This window comes from Notolepis coatsorum (genome assembly GCF_963971535.1).
Source record: "Notolepis coatsorum genome assembly, chromosome: 1".
NCBI lineage: Eukaryota > Metazoa > Chordata > Actinopteri > Aulopiformes > Paralepididae > Notolepis > Notolepis coatsorum.
In genome coordinates, this window is record NC_140165.1 from 21,346,183 (window position 1) to 21,364,886 (window position 18,704).

General features: G+C 44.5%; 1 protein-coding gene across 1 annotated transcript in view; it reads left to right on the forward strand.

Moving 5' to 3' along the window:
- Positions 1 to 18,704, forward strand: part of LOC311226113 (uncharacterized protein) — a gene marked incomplete at its 5' end in the record, with an annotated part of 53,966 nt that overhangs the window by 900 nt on the left and 34,362 nt on the right. The window lies entirely within an intron of this gene.

Genomic DNA, 18,704 nt, shown 5'->3' on the forward strand with positions numbered 1-18,704 from the left:
TGGTGCAGGTATGACTATTATGAGTGAGGAAACCTACACTGAGATGGGAGGGGGGCCACTCCATCAAACAAAAATAAAACTGTACACATACACCAGAGACAGAGTAGGAGTGTTAGGCAAGATGCACGCACAAGTCACCTACAAAGGGCAGACCAAGAAATTAGCATTGCTGGTGGTAAAAGGGGAGGGGCCTAATCTGATGGGGAGAAATTGGCTCAAAGCTATGCGGCTAGACTGGAGAGCCATTTTCAGACTACAGATAGGTCAGCAGCAGGAGTTAAATGCTCTGCTAGCACAACATGAGAATGTTTTAAAGGCGAGCTGGGCACTTTAATAGGGGCTACAGCCAAGATATATGTGGACCCAGAAGCCAAGCCACGGTATTTTAAAGCCAGGCCATTACCCTATGCTCTCAAGGAGAAAGTGGAGACAGAGTTGGTCAGATTGGAGAGGGCAGGCATAATTGAGCCTGTGGATTTTTCAGAGTGGGCAGCTCCCATAGTGCCCATACTAAAACCAGACAAGACAACCCGAATATGTGGGGACTATAAAGTGACAGTGAATCCAGTGTCCAAGTTGGACAACTACCCTATTCCTAAAACAGAGGACTTGCTGGCGGTATTAGGGGGGGGACAGAAATTCACAAAATTGGACATGTCACAGCCTCACAGGCCTATCAACAGCTCCCACTGAATGAAGAATCTAAGAAATTCACAACAATAAACACCCACCGGGGTCTGTTTCAGTACACCAGGCTACCCTATGGGGTGTCATCAGCACCAGGCATATTCCAGCGCACCATGGATAACCTACTACAAGGCCTTCCCCAGGTGGTGGTGAGAATAGATGATATTCTGGTGACCGGTGACGACGATGCCAGCCATCTATACAACTTAGAGGTAGTGCTGAAGAGACTCTCAGCTGCAGGACTGCGTCTGAGGAGAGACAAATGTGTGTTCATGGTACCAGAGGTGGTTTACCTGGGTTATCGAATTAACCACAAAGGGATTCAACCAGTGGCTGACAAGGTACAGGCCATTGTAAATGCCCCACAGCCGACTGACCAGACACAGTTAAAGTCTTTTCTGGGCATGCTAAACTATTATCACAAGTTCCTGCCAAATGTGTCGACCATATTGGAGCCACTACACAAGCTTTTGAGAAAAGAGATCCCATGGAGATGGGGAAAATGTCAGACCCAGGCATTTGAGGAGGCAAAAAAGTGCCTCCAGTCTGAAACATTATTAGTGCACTTTGATGAGACAAAGCCGCTCTACTTGGCTTGTGATGCATCACCTTATGGCGTCGGAGCAGTATTATCACACCGGTTTCCAGATGGCTCCGACAGGCCAATCGGATACATGTCCCGGTCACTGTCATCAGCAGAACGGGGCTATTCACAGCTAGAGAAAGAGGCGCGATCTATCATTTTTGGTCTAAAGAAATTCCACCAGTATCTGTTTGGAAAACACTGCACTATTGCGACGGATCACAAACCACTACTAGTCCTTTTGGGAGAGAGTAAGGGCATCCCACAGCTCGCGGCTGCCAGAATGCAAAGATGGGCATTCATTTTAGCCGCCTATGAGTACACCTTGGAGTATAAGGAGGGCTCAAAAAACGGGAATGCAGACGCACTGAGCAGACTCCCACTGCCCATAAAGCCCGGAAATGTACCACAGGAGGAAGAGGTGGTGCATATGAGCATATGAATGGTACACCACTGCAGGTAAAAAACATCCGAGACTGGACTCGTCGGGACCCTATCCTGTCCAGGGTCCACCAGTGGTTGTTGCAGGGCTCCTGGCCCTCACAGAGCACAGACCCAGAAATACAGCCTTACACGAGACGACAATATGAACTGAGTGTGGAGGACGGGTGCATCCTGTGGGGAAGTAGAGTGATAATACCACCACAAGGAAGACAGACTATGATCAAGGAGCTTCATGAGGCTCATCCAGGGGTCTCAAGAATGAAAACATTGGCCCGCAGTTATGTGTGGTGGCCAAACATGGATGCAGATTTAGAGTCAGCAGTGCGCAGCTGTCATTCGTGTCAGTTGAACCAAGCCGCCCCAGCAGCAGCACCTTTACACCCGTGGGAGTGGCCAGACCAACCTTGGATGAGGCTGCATGTGGATTTTTGTGGGCCAGTATATGGAAAGATGTTTCTAATAGTCATTGACGCCTATTCAAAGTGGATTGAGGCTCACCCAATGCAGTCTATTACTTCATCCATGACAGTGGAGAAATTGAGGAGCATTTTTGCCACCCATGGAATCCCAGCAGTCCTGGTTAGTGATAATGGACCAAGTCTGGTTAGTGCAGAGTTCAAACACTTCCTAAGAAAAAACGGCATAAAGCATGTGACAACAGCACCATACCATCCTTCTTCGAATGGCTGTGCTGAGCGTGCAGTGCGGGTGTTCAAGGAGGGCATCAAGAAGATGGGGGAGGGTAGTGTGGAGACAAAGCTATCCAGGTTCTTGTGAAGTACTGATCAACCCCTCAGACCACAACCGGAGCTACGCCAGCTGAGCTACTCATGAACCGGAGAATCAGAACTCAGTTGGATCTAGTGCGTCCTTCACTAGCGAATAGAGTTGGACTAAATCAGGACAAACAAAAAGAGCAGCATGACAAGCATGTCAGGGACAGGATGTTCACAGAGTCTGACTCCGTCTATGTGAGAGGGTACTCAGGCCAGAAGTGGATTCCCGCAACACTCACAGAGAGGACTGGTCCAGTGTCTTGGAAGGTGACACAAAAGGACGGCAAGTTGGTGAGACGTCATCAGGATCAGATGCGTCCATGTTATGATCAAAACACCACGCCAGCAAGTCTACCGGAGAGCTTTTCACCACAAGAAGCAGTCCATCCAGGGTCAGAGACTCCTGCACCCGAGGCAGTCGTGTTGAGGCCTCCGGAACCTCCTGCACCCGAGGCAGTCGTGCTGAGGCCTCCGGAACCGGGTCCAGGAATAGGACGTCGTTATCCAGGTAGAGTTAGGCAGGCACCCACTTATTTTAATGCAGGGGCAGAATAATCCCCTTGGGTGTCTGGAGGAGAGGCAGTCCACCCCCTACCTTGTAGCTGAGATTAAGCTTAAAAAATGTATACCAATGATATTTCAAGACTATGGGGGAAGGGATTGTTATAATGGGGGTTCACCGGGTTACGTCAGTCAGACCTTCACCTGCAGTGTCCTATGAGACACACCTACTTAGGTAGTATAATGAGTAACAGCTGTGTGTTGCACTTGACCTGTATTGCTTTTGACAGCGTGAAATAAACATCACAAAAGAACAATTGGACTGGACCTTTACATTATTACAATTATAGTGTCTTATTTATGTTTGAACACCGCCTCCATTGGAGCCCCTCTTCTATAAATAGCCTAGCTAATTACCGTAATCCCATGCACCTGTGATGAAGATACATTTTTCTACCTGTCTCACCGTTTGGAACTGACCATGGAGCAATTGACAACTGTTCTGATTTAACCCTTCATTCACCATCATTCACCTTTGGACAACAATAAACTCTGTAAACAGCAGCAACTTGGGACATTCCATATTTACATCACAAACTTTGGGACTGAGTAAGATAATTAATTGCGGGTGCATCGTGGACGCTTGTCGATTCATTGGGGAGCGACAAGCAGACACTACAAAGTAGAAAAATTCCTCATGGAAGAAGGACGTGTGCTGAGTGAGTACAAAGCTGGAAAAACTCCTCACGAAAGAAGGACATGTGTGAGAATTCCCTCATGAAACATGATAAAAAAGATGTGAGTATAAGTATAGGACAACTTTCCTCACAAAAGAAAGCAAGGTAAGAATATTTGAAACCTCTGTTATTGGATTACCTGAAATTGAAATGGATAGCGTGAAGAGCTGTAAACGCCTTCCGTGAAGATGGAATTGTTTGGACGCTATGCTGTAATTGCAAATGGGAAAGTGAGACATTGTCACATTGCTACATTGTTGCGGTTCCGTGCGAACGCCATGAGGAGGATCCTAACGTCAGACTAATTAATTGTGATATTGTGGATTATGGAACGGACTGGAAGCCGTATTAAATGGAACGGATTGGATGCCGTATTATGTTGAACCATCACAATTAATGTCGTCTGGACGTGTGGAAACGAAATTGTTCGCTTGGACATTGCGGATGTGTGGCAATAAATTCCCAGTTCCATATAGCCCTACATCTGTGAAAATTTGAAGTTTCTTTTCATTGTATTATATATTACGTTACTGCATAATATATAAGCAGAAATAAAAGGAAACCCACTTTTGAAGGCTCTGACGTCACACCAAGTGAATGCAACATTCAAACTACAAAGGATAAATAAAAAGAATAAATAACATGTCTGAAGCCAAGATGAGGCCAACCAGTCATGGAGGTAGTAAGACAGCCTCTATGATTAGAAAGGCTAAAGCTGGGGGCGGTCAGGTGGCGTAACAGAGATTGCGTTCGTCACCAAACCCCGGAGCGGCTAGATTCGCCTGTTCGAATCCAGCTCACAGCTCCGGGGTTGTCACCAGCTTGGCTGGCCGTTCACACTAATACAATTGGCAGTATTAGAGGGTGGGAGAAGCTGGCGGGGTGGGTCCGGGTCGTTGTAAACAGCGACTCCTACAGTTCGGTCGGGGCGCCTGCTAAGCGCGGATAGGACTTGAGTGGGATAGTGTGATCCTTCCACACGCTACGCCCTCTCAATGAGAATCCGCGCTGCCAGGTGAAAAGAAGCGGTTGATTGGCTGGACGTGTGTCGGAGGAAGCACATGATAGCCTCCACTCTCCCAGACCGACTGTGGGGGGTAAGTGCGCAGCGACCAGGAAGGGGATTGGGAATTGGCATAATGACTAACATTGGGATGGGAGAAAATCGGAGGAAAATGGAGGGGGAAAAAGATCAATAAAAAAAAATAAAAAGAAACGCTAAAGCTGAAAAGGCAGGCCTGATGACACGTTTTGCCTATTTAAAGAAAAGGCAAGAGCTTAAGAAGCAGCAAGCAGCTATAAGGGCCTTAAAAGCTTGAGCTGCAAACTAACATCGAAGCCATAGCTGCAAAAATGTATATAAATGGTTTGTTCATGATTAGTTCATTATCCACTAATGCGTTATAAATACTTTGTAAATGGTATACAAATATAGTTATAAATGATTTAATAATCATTTATGAATGTATATAAATGGTTTGTTCATGATTAGTTCATTATCCACTAATGCGTTATAAATACTTTGTAAATGGTATACAAATATAGTTATAAATGATCTAATAATCATTTATGAATGTATATAAATGGTTTGTTCATGATTAGTTCATTATCTACAAATACCTTATAAATGTATTATAACTAAGGCTGTCAAATATATCGCGTTAATATCGCGTTAACTCCCGATTCTATTAATGCCACTAATTTTTTTAACTCAAGATTAACTAAAAAAAAATAAAAAATTACTAGACTTCACTCAGGTGTATTATTGATGCTCTCATTGATACTACAGTATGTTTGTTTCTGAAGTGTGTGTGTGTGTGTGTGTGTGTGTGTGTGTGTGTGTGTGTGTGTGTGTGTGTGTGTGTGTGTGTGTGTGTGTGTGTGTGTGTGTGTGTGTGTGTGTGTGTGTGTGTGTGTGTGTGTGTGTGTGTGTGTGTGTGTGTGTGTGTGTGTGTGTGTGTGTGTGTGTGTGTGTGTGTGTGTGTGTGTGTGTGTGTGTGTGTGAGATATAGAGAGAGAGGGGGGTGAGAGAGATGAGGAAGGGGCAAAAGAGAAAAAGAGCTGGGAGAGTGTGTGTGTGAGGGAGAGAGGGGGGTGTGTGATTAATCAGCCCTTGTGTGTGTGAATGTAACAAGTTCCTAACGTTTTCTTTCCCCTATTATTTCATGCACACTTTATTCATTGTTTTAAATTATTATTTTCTTTTAAGTTATTTTGTGCATATTTTGAATTTGATGCAAATTTGCAATGCATGAGGGTCATCCTTTTGTGTTAAATGGCTGCACAAAGCAAGCATTTGTTGACTCGCATGTTGATAAGAGTATTAAAACTTGGAACTTGAAAAAGATCTGTTTAAGGTAAAAAAAATTAAAAAAAAAACGATTAATCGCGAGTTAACTATGGACAATCATGCGATTAATCGAGTTAAATATTTTAATCGTTTGACAGCACTAATTATAACAGGGTGTTATTATAAAGTGCTACCTATGTTTATTTATATTTACGGCATATATATATATATATATATATACGTATCTGTCTGAATACCTGTATATAATCCTTTCTATATACATACTTATACACCTGCATAACCCATATAACTCTGTATGATAGTATGTACAATAATGCTGTACACTAGCGGACTCAGCATCGGGAGCACCGGGAGTTTTCCCGGTGGCCTGGCAGACTGGCATGGCCTGGCTGCCCTGGCAGACTGGCAAATGCTTTTTTTTTTTCTTTTTTTATTATTGTTTGTGCCCGCAGTCAGGCCACTGAACTCCGAAGCAGGCCAGGTCGGTATACATGTTTCTATTTGCGCATATAAGTTCAGGCAAGCAGGCAGGAACAAATGAGTTAACTTGTTATTCACAACCCAGCGTGATGCAGTGCGCCTGCGCAGGCCTCGCCAGTCGCCAATCTCAAACAAGCCTATTAATTTAAATCATGATGAGATCAACTGCCGAAACCCAGGAGATATGAACGTTTTGGATAGCTCTAGAATGGGTGAAGACGAACGTCAGACTAAAATTGAAAGAATGAGACGAAAGCGGGGCGCAATCAGAGGTGTTATTACGCGAGTTTTGAATCAGATGGACATTGAAATTGACGTGGAAACTCCGGATGTTGATCACTTGATCACTTTATTGGATGTACTGCTGGGAGTTAAAGAAGACAATTTGTTGGAACCTGACCGTGAAATAGAACAGCTATCTGATGGATGATTTGGATTTGGATACTATAATGAATCGACTAGATCACAGAGAGAATGAATGAATGAATGAAAACTTTATTTAACAGATTGCAGAATGGGTACAATACAGTACACCTGGCCTGCCTGAGTCAAATTCCCGGTAGGAATTATGGTCCCAGTCCGGGACTGATGCTGTATATACTGCATATATATATTTACTGTATATATATATATTCAATATATATTCATATATATCTGTCTGTGCATACAGTACCTGCATAATCCTTTTACATATCTGTAGATACTATATCTATATCTGTACATATCCCTTACGTACTCTTACTAGTTACGCTGCTGGCCACTGGCCAGTATGATTTACTCCCATAGTGTCTTTATACTTGTATCACTGTACATATTAATACTACAACTCTGTACATACATCTGATTAGCACTATTACTCAGTTAAATCACCTGTACATTATATATTACTATTGCAACAAACTGTACATTGCAATATAATCTAATGTATTCACTCAATGCAAATGGACATGCAATGGTTTGGCAATTTTTTGTCAACTTCCGACGGTTCATGAAACTTAGTTTGGTTATTGTTTAAAAATAAGAATAAAGAGAGAGAGCACAGGTACAGATGACAAGTACAGTACTAGAAGGTCGAAATATATATTCACAATTAATTATATGACAATGAATATTAGCTTAGACAATACATTTGCTGGCACTCTGTCAATCTGAGACTATAAACCGAAGTCCATAGGGATGGTTACAGCTGATCAAGGTCGTCTAACTACCCTGAGGGCGGTGGAGCGATAGCCTTGGTTGTCAGGGACCGGGAGGGTGGGACTTAGTATTCTAGAGTCCCACCCAAGGCGCTCTGTCAATAGCAGTATAAACCTATAAACAAGAAGAAAGCTTGACTTATCATGACTTATCATGAGTTATGCATGGGAAACTAATTATATGTATTGCATGCGTGTGCGCCCCTTTAGAGACCTATTCCAATTTTAATTTGTAGACGAGACGTGAGCCTTTTTTAAAGATTAGTTCCCCCCCCCCCCCACACACACACACACACACACACACACACATGTTACTCGCACGGATGTTTGCTCATATACATCTGTCTGTATATATTGATTGATTGATTGATTTGATTGTGGACTAGAGACATCATCCAAGGGATAAAAACATGATACAATGCAAGCACTTATTTCCATCATGGTCCCTGGTATTAATACATACATATACTGTAATCCCTTTTCACATACCTTTATATACTATATATATATATCTGTACATATCCCTTACCTACTCTTACTAGTCATAACGCTGGCCAATATGACTCATACCTTTATCACTGTACATAATAATACTATAGCACTGTACATATACATCTTATTAGCGCTATTACTCAGTAGTAGGGCTGTCCCCGACTAAGGATTTGTATGGTCGACTAGAATTGGCCAAAATTTGCCGTTAGTCGACTATTTGTCGACTAAAAAAAAGAAGAAAAAAAGTATAAAAAAAAGTTTTTTTTCTTTTTTTTATCATTCCATGTGGGATGTGGGGGTGCTTAATGTCTGAAGGAGTCGACTGAAGGCTTCTTGTCCTCTGCAAAAGCATGCAATTGGTCCACTGATGGATACATCTTGATATTTGTCTAGTATAGTGTGTTCATTAGATGGGTGAAATCCTCTTTCAGTGCCTCTGTGCCTGTTTTCGTAGGCAGTTAGCCTCTGGTATGCGTGCCATTAGCGTTAGCCAACGCTTCTATGCCTATTTTCTTTTGAAAAAAATGATAAAAAAAAAAATAATAATAATTTTTTATTTTATTTTTTTTATTATATTCGACTAAGAGGTTGGCCAGTCGACTACGGCCCCTTTCGACCGATTAGTCAACTAATCGATTAATAGGGGTCAGCCCTACGTAGTACTCTTTATATATTTTATATTCAGTTTAATCACCTGTGTACATTGTATATTACTATTGCGCTTTACTGTTGCATTTGCATTCTGGTTGGATGCCAAACATATTTTCATTGTACTGTACTTGTGCTGTATGATGACAATACACGCGGATCTAATCTAATATTGTACAAGTGGAGAGATATTCAGCCTCTCGAGGACAAGTCAATGATGCAAAGCATGTAGGCTGATCACGTAGTAGATCTCAACGTTGTGTGCACCTTAATAATAATAATACATTGAATTTGTATTGCACTTTTTGTTCGCTGGGATCCCAAAGTGCTACAGGGTTAAAACATAGTTAATTTTTTTTTATAGTTATTAGTAGGGATGTCCGATATTATCGGCCTACCGATATTATCGGCCGATATTGGCATTAAAATGTGATATCGGAAATGATCGGTATCGGTTTAAATAAAAAAAAAAAACGTTCACCTTTATTTACCCAGGCAAGCAAGTAAGAACAAATTCTGATTTAATTTATTGTCAAAAGTATGCATAATGTTGTGTTAATTCCATGACAAGATATATGTAATGTTAATTACCTGAAATGATTCCGTTTTTTGGGGGGGGGAAACTCTGCATATATCGGTATCGGTTGATATCGGTATCGGAAATTAAGAGTTGGACAATATCGGTATATCGATATCGGTAAAAAAGCCAATATCGAGCATCCCTAGTAAAACAAATAAAATACAGAATAAAAATAAGATAAAAATATAACATAGTTAAAAACATAGTATAAACAGAAAATTCAAAAAAAGAATCAATCCCTGCAGCACCTGCAACAAAGCCTGCACCATAAACACTGTATATATAACCTTTGAGGTGTGTGTACTTGCGTGTACATTTTGCCCACTTTCTCTCTGTCGTGATCTACCACACGCACTCTGAGAGATGTGCACTGTCTGCCAGCCAGTGATGGAGGAGGATCAGGTTTGGAGACCGCAGACATTCAATTTGGAGTGTCCATTCACTTCTCTGTCTTTCAGACTTTAAAGGAATTATCTCTAATGCTGTCAGTCAAACGGCAACCTCTCTAGATAAAAGAGCCAGACCACTCTGGGCAGAGCCTGAGCAGCAGTAGCAGCCCCTCCCCACTATCCCCGCTGAAATCCAACCCACACATCAGACAAGAACTAAAACCGCAAACAAACCCTGTTCAAAAACTTGAGTAAAAGTAAAAAAGTTTCAACTTTTAAATGTACTTTAACCCATTCTCTGCCGGAGCTTATATCCATCCTTGTAGCCTCTCTGCCAGCACTATTTGTCTATGGAGATGTTCACCTTCTTTGCAGGGCTATAGCTTTTTAAATTGTATTGCTAAATTGACATTACTATGGCCCATTCAACATCAATTATCTATCGTTCAGGATGTAGGAACGTTTTACTTTTTCATTCACACATTCATAATAAAATACTGTCCATAGTATAAATATGTTTTTATCGTTTTCTGCTGTATTTCATAGAACGTAAGATATAGCCATAAATGCATATATTATATGATCAAATGCAGTTTGATACCGATCAACGTTATATTAAAAATTTCAACTGTACATGATCCTAAACGTCATGACTGGTCATCTGCTGGTGACCGGAGGGGGGGGGGGGGTCGTTTATAATTCAATGACCGACGTTAAATGATTCATGTAGTATGGGTGATATATAGATCAGAGCAGTTTGTATGGATAATAATAATCAAAAACGCTGAAACTCACGGCAGCTTCCTCTTATCGTTGGGCGATCACACTGGCGCAAACAGATCCCAGTTATGTGATGTTGATAGGTGATCCAGTTCCGGTTTGTATAATACTAATATACGTCCAATCATGTTGTTTATTGAGTTATGGCAACGGATCGATATCCACGGTGTCTGGATAGAGTCCAGGACGGAATAGGGGACGGACTAAGCACTTCCGGCCACTTCCGGTTTTGGCAACTCGCCGATCGGCCACCAGGTGGCGGTATTGAAGCGTTGCAGAGTTGAGCAGAGTCCTACAACACCAGCCAAGACTCCGTGGGTGAAATGTGAATACCATGACGAAAATATGAAATATTGATTTCAAAGACGCCTTTAGGCGTCATTGGCAGATTACGCATGGCGGAGAATGACGTGTAAACACGTCATCGACGGAGAATGGGTTAAGTACTAAAAAGTTTTCTGACGTCTATTCTTCTGATAGCAGGTGTTTAAAAAGATCCCCACTTTCTAGTCTTGCACAAGGACCAATCAGTATGGGTGGGTTAATTTTCCATTGATGGGGATTTGATTAATTGGCTGTTTTTAAATAAAGTGTGGCCAGAGGATTAATAACGTTAACGATAGTTCGCCCAGAGAAAAAAATATACTAATTAAAATAGTTGGACCTGCGAGATTTGTGCTTTGTACTTTGTAGGTCTGCATTTTAAATGTAAGGAGTAAAAAAGTATGTATTACTCTGAAATGTAATTGAGTAAAAGTACAAGTATACAAACCTAATAATACTTGAGTAAAGTAAAAATCCCCAAAAACAGTACTTAAGTATTGTAACGAAGTATACAATTACTCAAGTACTTTACACCCCTGGCCTGTTCTCATCTTTTGCCTATAGAGGTTGCTGTTTTGACAACATTACAGATTCTACCTTTAAACTGTACCAGATGAGACAATAAATGCATGGTTTCCCCATGGATGACTCCCAATCCCCTGTAGAAAATGTCATCTACCCGTGCTTCTCTCTCTCTCCTGCCAGAGAGCCAGGCGGGCTGGGGACACTGGTGACGGGGGACGTATAGGGGTGCTGTGGGGCGAGAGAGAGAGGGGGGGACGGGACACTGGTGACGGGGGACGTATAGGCGTGCTGTGGGGCGAGAGAGAGAGGGGGGGGGGGGGGCACTGGTGACGGGGGACGTATAGGCCCGCTGTGGGGCGAGAGGGGGGGGACACTGGTGACGGGGGACGTATAGGCGTGCTGTGGGGCGAGAGAGAGAGAGAGAGAGAGAGGGGGGGCACTGGTGACGGGGGACGTATAGGCGCGCTGTGGGGCGAGAGAGAGAGGGGGGGGACACTGGTGACGGGGGACGTAGGTATAGGCGTGCTGTGGGGTGAGAGAGAGAGAGGGGGGGGGGACACTGGTGACGGGGGACGTATAGGCGCGCTGTGGGGCGAGAGAGAGAGAGAGAGGGGGGGTCGGGGGGGCGACTGCTTTGCTGAACTCCCTCCGGCGGGATTCAGGCGGTTTTGTCTCTCCCATTTATTATGAATCAGCTTACCTGAGAAACAGCAGGTCCCCGCGGAGAGACTCTGTCAAGAGGTGGTGCTTAAATAGACTCTGCTCTCCCCATTATTCTAAACCAGTGCAGTGTCCGTTCGGAATGGGCCCTACAGCGCCACCACCTGTCCGAATGGCACCGAATTCGACGCTGCACTCACCTGGGTCCTGTAGAAGAGTTCCGCTGAGACCTCTGTTCACACCTCCCCCTCCCCCCTTATCCTCCCCTCCCTCTCCCCCCTTATCCTCCCTCTCCCCCTCCTCCCTCTCCCTCCCTATCCTCCCCTTCCTCTCCCCCTTATCCTCCCCTCCCCCCTTATCCTCCCCTTCCTCTCCCCCTTATCCTCCCCTCCCTCTCCCCCCTTATCCTCCCTCTCCCCCTTTATCCTCCCCTCCCTCTCCCCTTATCCTCCCTCTCCCCCCTTATCCTCCCTCTCCCCCTTTATCCTCCCCTCCCCCCTTATCCTCCCCTCGCTCTCCCCCATTATCCTCCCTCTCCCCCTTTATCCTCCCCTCCCCCCTTATCCTCCCCTCCCTCTCCCCCTTATCCTCCCTCTCCCCCTTATCCTCCCTCTCCCCCTTTATCCTCCCCTCCCCCCTTATCCTCCCCTCCCTCTCCCCTTATCCTCCCTCTCCCCCTGTATCCTCCCCTTCCTCTCCCCCCTTATCCTCCCCTTCCTCTCCCCCCTTATCCTCCCTCTCCCCCTTTATCCTCCCCTCCCCCCTTATCCTTACCTCCCTCTCCCCCTTATCCTCCCTCTCCCCCTTTATCCTCCCCTTCCTCTCCCCCTTATCCTCCCCTTCCTCTCCCCCCTTATCCTCCCCTTCCTCTCCCCCTTATCCTCCCCTCCCTCTCCCCCCTTATCGTGGGGAGAATTTTTGAATGGAGGATGTTTACTTTTACCAGAGTACTATTTCATCTGGGAATTTCTACTTTTACTGTGTGTACTTGTACTAATGTACTTCTGTGTACTTGTACTTCTTCCACCACTGAGGAAATGTGAGGCGAGAGACAGAAGACTAAACGTGAGGTGAGAGACAGAAGACTGAGCGTGAGGTGAGAGACAGAAGACTGAACGTGAGGTGAGAGACAGAAGACTAAACGTGAGGTGAGAGACAGAAGACTAAACGTGAGGTGAGAGACAGAAGACTAAACGTGAGGTGAGAGACAGAAGACTAAACGTGAGGTGAGGTGAGAGACAGAAGACTAAACGGGAGGCGAGAGACAGAAGACTAAACGTGAGGTGAGAGACAGAAGACTAAACGTGAGGTGAGAGACAGAAGACTAAACGTGAGGTGAGGTGAGAGACAGAAGACTAAACGTGAGGTGAGGTGAGAGACAGAAGACTAAACGTGAGGTGAGGTGAGAGACAGAAGACTAAACGTGAGGTGAGAGACAGAAGACTAAACGTGAGGTGAGGTGAGAGACAGAAGACTAAACGTGAGGTGAGGTGAGAGACAGAAGACTAAACGTGAGGTGAGAGACAGAAGACTAAACGTGAGGTGAGAGACAGAAGACTAAACGTGAGGCAAGAGACAGAAGACTAAACGTGAGGTGAGAGACAGAAGACTAAACGGGAGGTGAGAGACAGAAGACTAAACGTGAGGTGAGAGACAGAAGACTAAACGTGAGGTGAGAGACAGAAGACTACACGTGAGGTGAGAGACAGAAGACTAAACGTGAGGTGAGAGACAGAAGACTAAACGTGAGGTGAGAGACAGAAGACTAAACGTGAGGCGAGAGACAGAAGACTAAACGTGAGGTGAGAGACAGAAGACTAAACGGGAGGTGAGAGACAGAAGACTAAACGTGAGGTGAGAGACAGAAGACTAAACGTGAGGTGAGAGACAGAAGACTAAACGTGAGGTGAGAGACAGAAGACTACATGTGAGGTGAGAGACAGAAGACTAAACGTGAGGCGAGAGACAGAAGACTAAACGTGAGGCGAGAGACAGAAGACTAAACGTGAGGCGAGAGACAGAAGACTAAACGGGAGGTGAGGTGAGAGACAGAAGACTAAACGTGAGGTGAGGTGAGAGACAGAAGACTAAACGGGAGGTGAGGTGAGAGACAGAAGACTAAACGTGAGGTGAGGTGAGAGACAGAAGACTAAACGTGAGGTGAGAGACAGAAGACTAAACGTGAGGCGGGAGACAGAAGACTAAATGTGAGGTGAGAGACAGAAGACTAAACGTGAGGTGAGAGACAGAAGACTAAACGTGAGGTGAGAGACAGAAGACTAAACGTGAGGTGAGAGACAGAAGACTAAACGGGAGGCGAGAGACAGAAGACTAAACGTGAGGTGAGAGACAGAAGACTAAACGTGAGGTGAGAGACAGAAGACTAAACGTGAGGTGAGAGACAGAAGACTAAACGTGAGGTGAGAGACAGAAGACTAAACGTGAGGTGAGAGACAGAAGACTAAACGTGAGGTGAGAGACAGAAGACTAAACGTGAGGTGAGAGACAGAAGACTAAACGTGAGGTGAGAGACAGAAGACTAAACGTGAGGTGAGAGACAGAAGACTAAACGTGAGGTGAGAGACAGAAGACTAAACGTGAGGTGAGAGACAGAAGACTAAACGTGAGGCGAGAGACAGAAGACTAAATGTGAGGCGAGAGACAGAAGACTGAACGGGAGGTGAGAGACAGAAGACTAAACGTGAGGTGAGAGACAGAAGACTAAACGTGAGGTGAGAGACAGAAGACTAAACGTGAGGTGAGAGACAGAAGACTAAACGTGAGGTGAGAGACAGAAGACTAAACGTGAGGTGAGAGACAGAAGACTAAACGTGAGGTGAGAGACAGAAGACTAAACGTGAGGTGAGAGACAGAAGACTAAACGTGAGGCGAGAGACAGAAGACTAAATGTGAGGCGAGAGACAGAAGACTGAACGGGAGCTCCTCGCAATCGTGCAGAAATTAAATCTGATTGTTAACATTAATGTGTACGGTTGCGGTGTGTCTTCTCAATCTATTATATGTTTTACAAGTTTTGCTTGATTTGTCACATATAGGGTGGTTCTGTACGAGCCCCCTGAGATTGTGCTTCATACAGTAAAAAAGTTACAAATAATAAAGACCAAACACTGTACAATGTATACAATATACAACTAAAGTACAAACTAAAGTACAAAATAAAGTACAAAATGCAAACAATGAAGTACAGAATGCAAACTTTTTAAAAGGCAAAAATGCTCAAATGAGGTAGGGATGTAGTGCAAATATGTTAGTAATAAATAGATACAAATATGGTGCGGTGTTAAAAAAGTGTTATTATATGCGGGATGTTTGCTCATATTCAAAACATATTTTTGAGCCATCAGCATACCCTGCTCCGGTGTCTTCCTCAGGGGCGTGTGCTGCTGAGCAACACAGTCTCATCAGAAAATTTAAATAGAGTAACTAACCGACCACAGGAAAAAAGGTAAATATTAGGTATGTTATGCTACAGCCATGAGTAATATATTTATTGGCAAAAGTCCAAAACAAACACTGCGGCCGGGAGGTCCAACCAACAATGAGTGCTCTCACCACTAGACTAAGGCCCCGTTTAGACGAGCGTTTTGTGAACAGAAACCGCAAAAGTCATCTTGCGGTTTCACTTTAAATTTTACGTTTAGACGAGCGTTTTGGGATGGAATTCTGCGTGCAGACGACGCTGTAACGACTCGAGACGACGGAGCCCCACTGTCACACGATTGGCGCATATGTCACATGACGTGCTGTGAAGACCCGCCCTACTCTGCCTCTGATTCGCAGACTGTGGATGGGGAATGTGATTGCACCAAAGCAGAGTCACTCACAGACAGTGGGTCCACTCACGCGCGGGACAGATTCTTGTGTATTTAACCCTTTCACTGCCACACGACAGCCGGTTGTGTGATAGTAAAGGGTTAACCTTCTGTCGTGTGGCAGTGAAAGGGTTAAAAGTACTGCCAATGTAGCCTTCAGGTGATCTCCGTTGATATAAGTCAGACATACTTGCTTTGTTTACGTCTCGGCTACTGCGCATACCTGCTACCTGTGACGTAAGCAGTACGCGCGACCAGAGCCGTGACAACGTCATCGTTTTATCAGATTTATACGTTTTAACAGTTTAGACGAGAGAGCAAAGCTTTTGCGTTTCTAGGAATTCCACCCTGGAAGGTAGTCTCACTTTTTTGCGGTTTCACCCCGTAAAAACGCCGTTTCCGTATAAACGAAAGGCACATCCGAAAAAATATTTTTGCGGATTCACCTGCTAGCGTTTCCGTCTAAACGGGGCCTAAGACACACCCTGATACAAACACTGCAATACTATGATGATGGTTCGTTTAAACGTTTAACAGTTATGGTTAAGAAATAAAGTTATGGTTATGGTTATGGTAAAGGCACTGGTCTCCCATGCAAGTGCCCAGGGTTTGTTCCCCAGCAGGGCTACTTAAAGGTTTTCTGAAAATGTTAAAAGTTAAACATTTTTGAATATGTAATATACATACTTGTTATTTGTAATACGTATACACATTTTACAATTAGTACTCTATTGTCTGAACATCCCATAATATTCCAGTAAAGGTCACAGCTGTTCTTATCAACATATTCATGTCAGACATGTGACAATTACATGGATCAGATAGGCCTTAGACAGATAGGCCTTAGACAGATAGGCCTTAGATAGGAGTTAGACAGTCAGAGATAGACAAGAGAGAAACTGTGTGGTCCAACACTGCCTCTCTCTCTCTCTCTCTCTCTCTCTCTCTCTCTCTCTCTCTCTCTCTCTCACCGACACGTCGAGATTCCCTCATCTTCTCTCAGCCGTCCGTCACGCTTCATATCAGACTTTGGATCACGTTCAGAGAGGCAAGTCCATTATAATTACCGGCCACCCCCCCCCCCCCCATCCCACCCCCAGCCCCTTCCAACACTTTAGAGGCCCCCAGTGCAACCTTGGAAAGAGACACGCAGCCGGGTTGGAGAGGAGGCAGGGTGGAGCCGCATACCAACCAGTCCTGAAGAACCCGGGCCGCGTTCCAAAAAGCCTCCTTACTGACCTTGGATCCCTCACCCCCCCCTTATTTTTATTTAGCTCATACAGTAGTTGACTGGTGTTGGTGACTGACAAGTGTTCCTCCATCAGCACTCTGATCTCCCTCCCGGGTGGAGGGCTCTACACATAAAGGCCCCAGAGAAGCCAAAGAGTAGGCCGCATTGTGTACCGTTTATAACCTCCCCCCCCCCCCCCCCCCCCCCTATTATTTTCCGCGAGACTTGGGGTACCTGTCTCACGGAGCGGAGACAACGGAAAAGAGGGGGGGATGTTATAAAACTCAGTCACCGACAACACACACCCCCCCCCCCCTCTTTTTATTTTGCTGCAGGCTATTTTCAGTATGCACCCCTCCGGTTGTGCCCCTGCTGCTCTGTGGAGTGAAACAACACTGACATCTAGGTGGTCTGATAGAGGATTACACCAAAAGAGAATTGATTGATTGATTGATTGAAAACTTTATTAACAGATTGCAGAATGGGTACAATACAGTACAGCTCAATACACACAATTGTTAAGGGGATGCAGACCAGAGAAAGACTTTCGTCTTGTTTACATCAGGGTCCCCCATTTTCAATGCATCAGGACATATATGACATACATGACATACAGATAGACAGTACTGCTACATTATGACATACCAGATTTGCAAATGCAGTACTGTTTGTGATACAAAAAGAGTCCAGAAAAGAGAGTATATACATTTGACGTAAAAACTGTACATTGGAGGAGGTTGGGTGGGGTTGGGTGGGGGAGGGTTGGGTAGGAGGGGTTGGGGGGGGGGGGGTAAACACTGTACAACTGTACAAGCAAAAATGTACATTGGAATATTGACAACCATACTAGGTAATTTACTGTACATTGGAGGGGGTTGGGGGGGGGGAAACACTGTACAAACAAGCAAAACTGTACATTGGACTATTGACAAAACCATACTAGGTAATTTACTGTACATTGGAGGGGGTTGGGTTAGGACATTTACAGGGGCCAGTTTCGAATTGCAGTCTCCCGTAGGTGTTCTTTGAGAGTGGTTTTGAAAGTGGGTAGTGATTCACATTCCTTTACAGCTTTAGGTAGGGCGTTCCACATTGATGTGGCATAATTGCGAAACGTGTTTAGTCCCTTGTTTGAGCCGAATCTGGGTTTAACATGATTTGTGGAGCTCCCTCTGGTGTTGTGATCGTGGTATTCACTGACCTTTGGGAAGTATTTTGACATGTACAGTACATGGGTACCTTGGTCGTGTAGAGTATCTTGTAGACCAGGCCCATTGCAAGTTGCTGTACTCTGTCGTCTACTCTAAGCCATCCTAGGTTGTCAAAGTGGGCAGGGGTGAGGTGGGTTCTAGGAGTAAGGTCAAGCAGTAGTCTGACCAGTTTGTTTTGAGATGTTTGTAATTTAGTTTTTAGCGCCTTTGAGGTGCTTTGGTACCATGAGGTGCAAGCATAGTCATAGTACCCTTGAATGAGTGCTCCTGCCAGAGTCTTCAGGGTAATCTTGTTTACCAGAGAGGAGATCCGGTA